The sequence below is a fragment of the Dendrobates tinctorius genome, unplaced genomic scaffold, assembly GCF_039654945.1.
Source record: "Dendrobates tinctorius isolate UK_male_01 unplaced genomic scaffold, ASM3965494v1 ptg000162l, whole genome shotgun sequence".
NCBI lineage: Eukaryota > Metazoa > Chordata > Amphibia > Anura > Dendrobatidae > Dendrobates > Dendrobates tinctorius.
The window spans coordinates 38,290,613-38,298,990 of NW_027361829.1; positions in this window are offsets into that span (position 1 = coordinate 38,290,613).

Consider the following 8,378-nt stretch of genomic DNA (forward strand, 5'->3'; position numbering starts at 1 on the left):
GCGGTCAGCTTGCTGCACATCCAAATGACCACGCTGTGGCCATAAATCTTCAGATTCACTAATAGGATTTTTATGGATTAAAACGTGCGCTGCCAGACCATCACTCCTCACAAGTTGTATACTTAATATATTTATTTCCCAACGCGTTTCGAGGTCATAAAACCTCTTCCTCAGGGGATGACATGTACAGGCAGGTAAAGACATTGCCGGTTTTATACATACACAGTTCAAATATTGGCGCCAAGAGTCACATGTTGGGAAGGGAATAAAGGTCAGAGATCATCAGTATAAATGCTTAAAAACTTAGTACATCCAACATAATTAATTCAATTGGTGTATTCCCAGGTAAATGTTTGAAAAGAGAAAGAGAGAGTGAAGATAAACGAGAAATAAAAGAAACAAAAGCGCTAAACGAACCCGCAGGAAAGGAAAAAAGAAAGAAGTGATAGCCACTGTATAATCCGCTACTCCAAATGAGCAGAGGAAATGTTGCTGAAGGAGAAAGAGAAAAAAGAATAAATGAGAGTCATTATATGAAAATATATGATGTTGATAAGAATAAAAATGATGTGAATATTATTAGAAATGGATATGTATATGTTAAAATCTTTATTGTATAAAATAAAATGAATAAAAATATATATGAGTAAAAATATATGTGAATAAAATGTATATGAATAAAATATATATATATATGAATAAAAACAGGTCTGACCCAATGCAAAAATAAGAAATAAATAAAAACAAGGATGGTAATAAATTAGTGGAAAAAAAGGTTGGTGCATGCATGTCTGATAAACTAAATAGAATCGCTGGAGAAAGAACACTTCTAAAGACAGACCCGAGGTCAGAGGCACACAGAAGAGGGAGCCGATTCAAGGAGGGAAATATGCCCAGAGGATCAGAGGGAGAAAGATCGCGTCCAGAGGAGGAAGGGAAAAAAAGGAAGAAGAAGGATCAGTAGAATCCCACACCCTGGAGGCGTGAAACAAGTGCACAAAAATTATATTATTATACATGCAGCAACTTATACACAATAGAACTACAGACGATAAAACCAGAAATAGCAAAAGACGCATGACAAGTTCAGAGAGCGGTAGCCAGAGTTGAAACATAAAAACGCAATCTTAAAAATGTGTTGCACAAAAAAATAAATAAAAATAAACTTTATTAAACTGTATATCTATTTAAAAAAACTATTCAGACCAGGGGATGAGCTGTCAATTTATCTTTACAGGAAAACTTCAGTGATTTCGTTAAGACCATTAGGTCTTAAAGTATTCAGCCTATAAATCCAAAAAACTTCCTTTCTGTTAAGTGACCCCATTCTATCAGTAATATTATTAGGAATATGTTCAATGGGGCTGATTTTCAAACCATTTGGATTTTTATTATGCTCAACTGTACAATGCCTAGAAAGACCATGCTTCAAAAACCCTTTTTTAATATTGTGTCTGTGAGAGTTAATTCTCAAATGTAGTGGTTGGGTTGTCCTCCCCACATACTGCTTACCGCATTCGCACTCAATCAAATAAATCACAAAGTCAGTGGTGCAGGAAAGAAACTCCTTAACAGGGAAAACTTCGTTCGTACTCGTTGATTTAAAGTTCTTATCTTTATGAGCGATACAAGTACAACATAGACAGTTCCTCTTGCCGCATTTAAAAATACCCTTAAGGGGGGTTTTATAGACAGATAAAAATTCACTACTACTTTTGACATTTTTTAACCGGCTAGGAGCCACTGTGCTCTTAATGGTGGGGGCTCTTCTAAACGTTACACCAGGGTTACTTGGGAGGAATTTCTGCAATACGGGGTCATTCAATAAAATATGCCAGTTACTCCTCAGGATTTTCCTAATTTCTGTGTGTTCGGAACAAAATTGCGTGATGAAGTTAGTCATAAATTTATTGCTTTTGGGTTTAACCGTTTTAATGCCATTAATAAGACTATCTTGAGATAGATTGATGCATTTGTTAAAGGCATTTGTAAGTAAATTATCAGGGTAATTTTTATCGGTAAACCTATTTTTTAATAAATCTGCCTGGTCCTTAAAAACTTTCGTGTCTGTACAATTTTTCCTTATTCTTCTATATTGATTTGCAGGAATGTTCCTCAGCCATTTCCCAAAGTGACCACTACTAAAAGGGATATAGCTATTTGTATCCACATTTTTAAAAAAAGTTTTTGTAAGAATTCTATTGTTCTCAATATAAATAGTTAGATCTAAAAAATTAATATTTTCTTTGTCACAGATTGCTGAGAAGCTTAAACCCCAAATATTGTTATTAATGTCCCGAATAATCATGCACTTCTCGTGACAATAATTGCATTTTCCCACCATCGCCTTCCTGTGAGCTAGATTGACATGATGTGTGTGTTTGTTGTGCTCCCACAGCAGGCACAGTTTCACTTTGCCACGGCCTAGGCCTCTGCACCCATCATCAGCATCAACTCCACTTCCCCATCCTCTACCAGGAAAATTTGCCCACTACAGGTGGACTTATTACTTTGCCAGAGCGATACATGGATTTCATTTCTAAAAAATAACTCTTATTTTTTATTTTGATGCAGAACTGGTGCAATATAAATGGAATATAATATTTGCCTGCTGAAAAAATTGGCAGGAATTCTAGCACAGGAAAATTTGCCCACCTCACATGGACTTTGCACAGTGCTATAGCGATATAGCGATGCCATTTCTAAAAAAAAAAGTAACCCTGGCATTTTCATTTTGATGCAGAACTGATGCAGTATAAATGGCGTATAATATTTGTATGCTGAAAAAAATTAACAGGAGTACTAGACCACACAAATTTGCCACATCACATAGACTTGCTATTGAGCTGGAGCGATATAGCAATGCTTTTTCTAACCAACCAACGCTGGCTTATTTATTTTGATGTACAACTGGCACATAAATGGTTAAATATGATGCTTATGAAACATAGCAACATCAAGTAATGGTAGCACCCTGACATAACCTATCTAATGTGTGGTGCCCCAATTTGTTGCTACAAAGGACAGAAATTCAGATCCATCGCAAAAAATTATGAAAACCAGAGGGGATGTGGTGAACCCACAAAACACGACTAAAGATCCCCACTACGTAAAATGATGCAATAAGCTTTATTTAAGAAGATAAGGATGTATTAATAAATTCAATAATGGCAGTAAGGAATGGATAATGGAACTGCCATGTTAAATATACACTCATCCTAAAAGATATAACTTTCGCACACCCATATGTATCACTCACAAGGGGAACACACGAGACATTTCCCACAATGCGTATATATACAGGTATATGTCAGGACTAAACAAATCCCTCTAACATATCAATAAGTATTACTCATTGTAGCAACATATAAGACATTGCCCATCATGCATGCATATATAGATATATATCAAACAATAATCAAAGTATCTAGGACCCACATGATTACCATAAATTGTATCACGATTAATGTTGAGCATTCCGATACTGCAAATATCGGGTATCGGCCGATATTCGCTGTATCGGAATTCCGATACCGAGTACCGATATTTTTTCAATATCGGATACCGGAATCGGAAGTCCCCATAATGCAATGAGCCACTGTTGTGGCTGTGATTGGCTGCTGAAATGATGTCATCATGATGCGCGGTCTGTGCGCATCATGATGCACGGTCTATGCCAACAGCCGGGGGTTTGTACGGGCCTGCCGGGGGCCTGTCCCGGCTGCCAGGGATCTGTGCGGGCCTGCCGGGGGATTGTGCCGGCTGCCGGGGGTCTGTATGGGCCTGCCGAGGGCTTGTGCCAGCTGCCGGGGGTCTGTACGGGCATGCCGGGGGCTTGTGCCAGCTGCCGAGGGTCTGTACGGGCCTGCCGGGGGCTTGTGCCGGCTGCCGGGGGTCTGTACGGGCATGCCGGGGGCTTGTGCAAGCTGCTGGGGGTCTGTATGGGCCTGCCGGGGGCTTGTGCCCGCTGCCGGGGGTCTGTACGGGCCTGCCGGGGGCCTGTGCCGGCTGCCGGGGGTCTGTATGGGCCTGACGGGGGCTTGTGTCGGCTGCCGGGGGTCTGTAAGGGCCTGCCGGGGGCTTGTGCCGGCTGCCGGGGGTCTGTGCAGGCCTGCTGGGGGTCTTGTGTGTGTGCAGGCATCGTCCGATGGGACTACAAGTCCCATCGGGCGATGCCTGCTACAATGACAGTGATTGACACATTAGCCAATGATGGGACAGTAGTAGTCCCATCATCCGGCTAATGTGTTGAATGTAAAAAATATATATATATATATATATATATACATACTACATACATACAACATTCATACATACTACATACATACTACATATATACAACATTCATACAACATACATACTACATATATACAACATTCATACATACTACATACATACTACATACATACTACATTCATACAACATGCATACTACATACATACATACTGCATATATACAACATTCATACATTCTACATACATACTACAAATATACAACATTCATACAGCATACATACTACATTCATACAACATACATACATACTACATATTACATATATACTACATTCATGCAACATACATACTACATACATACCACATATATACTACATTCATACAACATACATACATACTACATACATACTACATTCATACATACATGCTACATACATACTACATTCATACATACATACTACATACATACTACATACATACAACATTCATACAACATACATACATACTACGTACATACTACATACATACTACATATATACTACATTCATACAACATACATACATACTACATACATACTTCATATATACTACATTCATACAACATACATACATACTACATATATACTACATTCATACAACATACATACATATATACTACATACATATATACTACATTCATACAACATACATACATACTACATACATACAACATACATACAACATGCTACAGACACACTACATACATACTACATACAACATACATACTACATACAATACATTCATACAACACATACATACTACATATATACTGCATTCATACAACATACACACATAGTACATACTACATACTTACTACATACATACAACATGCTACAGACATACAACAGACATACAACATACATACTACATACAATACATTCATATATTCATACAATACATACATATAGACATACAGTACATATAACATAGAGTACATACTCACCATCACGTGTCACTTTGATCCCCGAAGCCAGTGTCATCTGAGGAAAAATATGAAAATAACAAACAAGCAATATACTCCCTGATCCGCAGAAATCCACGAATGTCCCACGCCGATCTTCCGTGGAGAACAGCAGCATCAGCTGATGTGGCTCTCTGCGGGGCTCCAGGAATACAATGACGGGAGGTAGGTATCCTTCCGCACTGTATTCCTCTGCCACTGTAAAAAAATAGTCCCTGGCCTCACTTTATGGCAAAAGCTGCGTGGGAACTTTCTCACACAGCAATGCTAAAAGTGAGACTAGGGACTATTTTTTTTACAGTGGCAGAGGAATACAGTGCAGAAGGATACCTACCTCCCGTCATTGTATTCCTTGAGCCCCGTAGAGAGCGGTCGCATCAGCTGATGCAGCTGTTCTCCACGGGAGATCAGCGTGGGACACTCGTGGATTTCTGCGGATCAGGGAGTTTATAGGTTGTTTGTTATTTTCATATTTTTCCACGGATGACACTGGCTTCGGGGATCAAAGTGACAAGTAATGGTGAGTATGTACTCTATGTTATATGTACTGTATGTCTATATGTGTGCATTGTATGAATGTATGAATGTATTGTATGTAGTATGTATGTTGCATGTCTGTTGTATGTCTGTAGCATGTTGTATGTATGTAGTAAGTATGTAGTATGTAGTATGTATGTATGTTGTATGAATGTAGTATATATGTATGTAGTATGTATGTATGTATGTTGAATGAATGTAGTATATATGTAGTATGTATGTATGTTGTATGAATGTAGTATATATGAAGTATGTATGTAGTATGTATGTTGTATGAATTTTGTATATATGTAGTATGTATGTAGTATGTAGTATGTATGTATGTATGTATGTATGCTGTATGAATGTAGTATATATGTAGTATGTATGTTGTATGAATGTAGTATATGTGAAGTATGTATGTTGTATGTATGCTGTATGAATGTAGTATATATGTAGTATGTATGTTGTATGAATGTAGTATATATGAAGTATGTATGTAGTATGTAGTATGTATGTATGTATGTATGTTGTATCAATATAGTATATATGAAGTATGTATGTAGTATATATGTATGTTGTATGAATGTTGTATATATGTAGTATGTATGTAGTATGTATGAATGTTGCATATATGTAGTATGCATGTATGTAGTATGTATGTAGTAAGTATGTTTTTTTGTTTTCTTTTACATTCAACACATTAGCCGGATGATGGGACTACTACTGTCCCATCATTGGCTAATGTGTCAATCACTGTCATTGTAGCAGGCATCGCCCGATGGGACTTGTAGTCCCATCGGACGATGCCTGCACACACAAGACCCCCAGCAGGCCCGCACAGACCCCCGGCAGCTGGCACAAGCCCCTGGCAGGCCCGTACAGACCCCGTGCAGCTGGCACAAGCCCCCGGCAGGCCCATACAGACCCCCAGCAGCCGGCACAAGCCCCCGGCAGGCCCGTACAGACCCCGGCAGCCAGCTCAAGCCCCCGGCAGGCCCGTACAGACCCCCGGCAGCCAGCACAAGCCCCCGGCAGGCCCCTACAGACCCCCGGCAGGCGGCACAAGCCCCCGGCAGGCCCGTACAGACCCCCGGCAGGCCTGTACAGACCCGCGGCAGGCCCGCACAGTCCCCGCCCGCACACACAGACATGCACAGTGTCTGCTCACGCACCGCCCACACTCTTCCCCCCTCCCGAACTGGATGTGCAAGTAAAGAAAGGGTTTTTTTTAATTCCGATATTTCTGTCCCATTGACTTGAATAGGTCTTCCGGGATCGGAATCGGCGATACCCGATACTTTTTGGATATCGGCCGATCCAATCCGATCCGATATTTCTCAATATCGGATGGTATCGCTCAACACTAATCACGATCATAACAATACAAAAATCACCCTGTACATATACAGAATTATAATATGATGAATTTCACATAATACAAAAAATATTGCAAAAATTATAGCCAAAATATTTCCTTCTTATAACACTTCATTCTTCATACCAAGATGTTCATCCATCTTAATGGATCCAATAGACTTGAGTAAAGAAAGAATGAATAAAGCATCCCTTATATTCTATGTCCATGCAATGACGCATCAATGGGCATCACCTCCATCCAGACAAGTTCCGGTCCGAACAAATGTGTGAACAAATATATACTGTATATAATCAATTAGCCTAAAAAAAACAGAAAAAACAAGAGTAAATAAGTTAAAACCGGTTAAAAACAAGCACAGTATACGCAAAGCCCACACGTGCACCAAACGTGCAGCAGGGTAGCGATCACAGAAAAGACGTAAAACTGAGGCTTTCATTAAGCCCGTGTGGATGTACCGTGTTCAGGGTCCAAATCCACTGGGCCTCCAGTTGTGCCAGACGCTGTGAGACCCTCCCGCCATGGATACCCACCTCAATACAGTCTATACCCTTAACTCTAAGACCACTACTGTCACATTTATGATGTGTCCTAAAATGTTTGAGTATAGTCTTAAGTGAAGAAACATCTTCTTCCTTAGCTGCTGCTTGTATACCCAGAACGTGCTCCCTGATCCGTACCTTAAGCTGACGCGTGGTCAGTCCGATATAGATTAGGGAGCACGGACAGGTGGCGTGGTATATCACAAATTTAGACGTGCATGTGATGTTCTTCCTAATTATGCATCTTTTTGTGCCTGAAGAATCTGTGAACGAATCACTGTGATCGATGTTTACACATGCTACGCAGTGTCCACAAGAAAAACACCCCCTTCTACTATGATAGTTATTTAAAAATGTGGTAGGTGGATTGTTTTCATAGTGGCTCTGAATCAAATGTCCACGGAGATTTTTAGCACACCTATAGGTTATTGCTGGTCTATCCGTTATCAATTTTGCAATTATAGGGTCCGTTTTAAGTATGGGCCATGATTTCTCAAGTATCACTCTAACAGCATCAGACTGTGAATGGAATGTAGTGATAAACCTAATCTGCTCAGCTTTCTGTCGACTATCATCGGTTTTGTAAAGTAAGGCGTTTCTCTCACTATATTTGGCCCTATTATATGCCTTCTTTACCATTCGATGGCTGTAGCCACGTTCGAAGAAACGTCTCTTTAGATCTTCAGCCTGTTCCTCATAGTCAGTATCTGT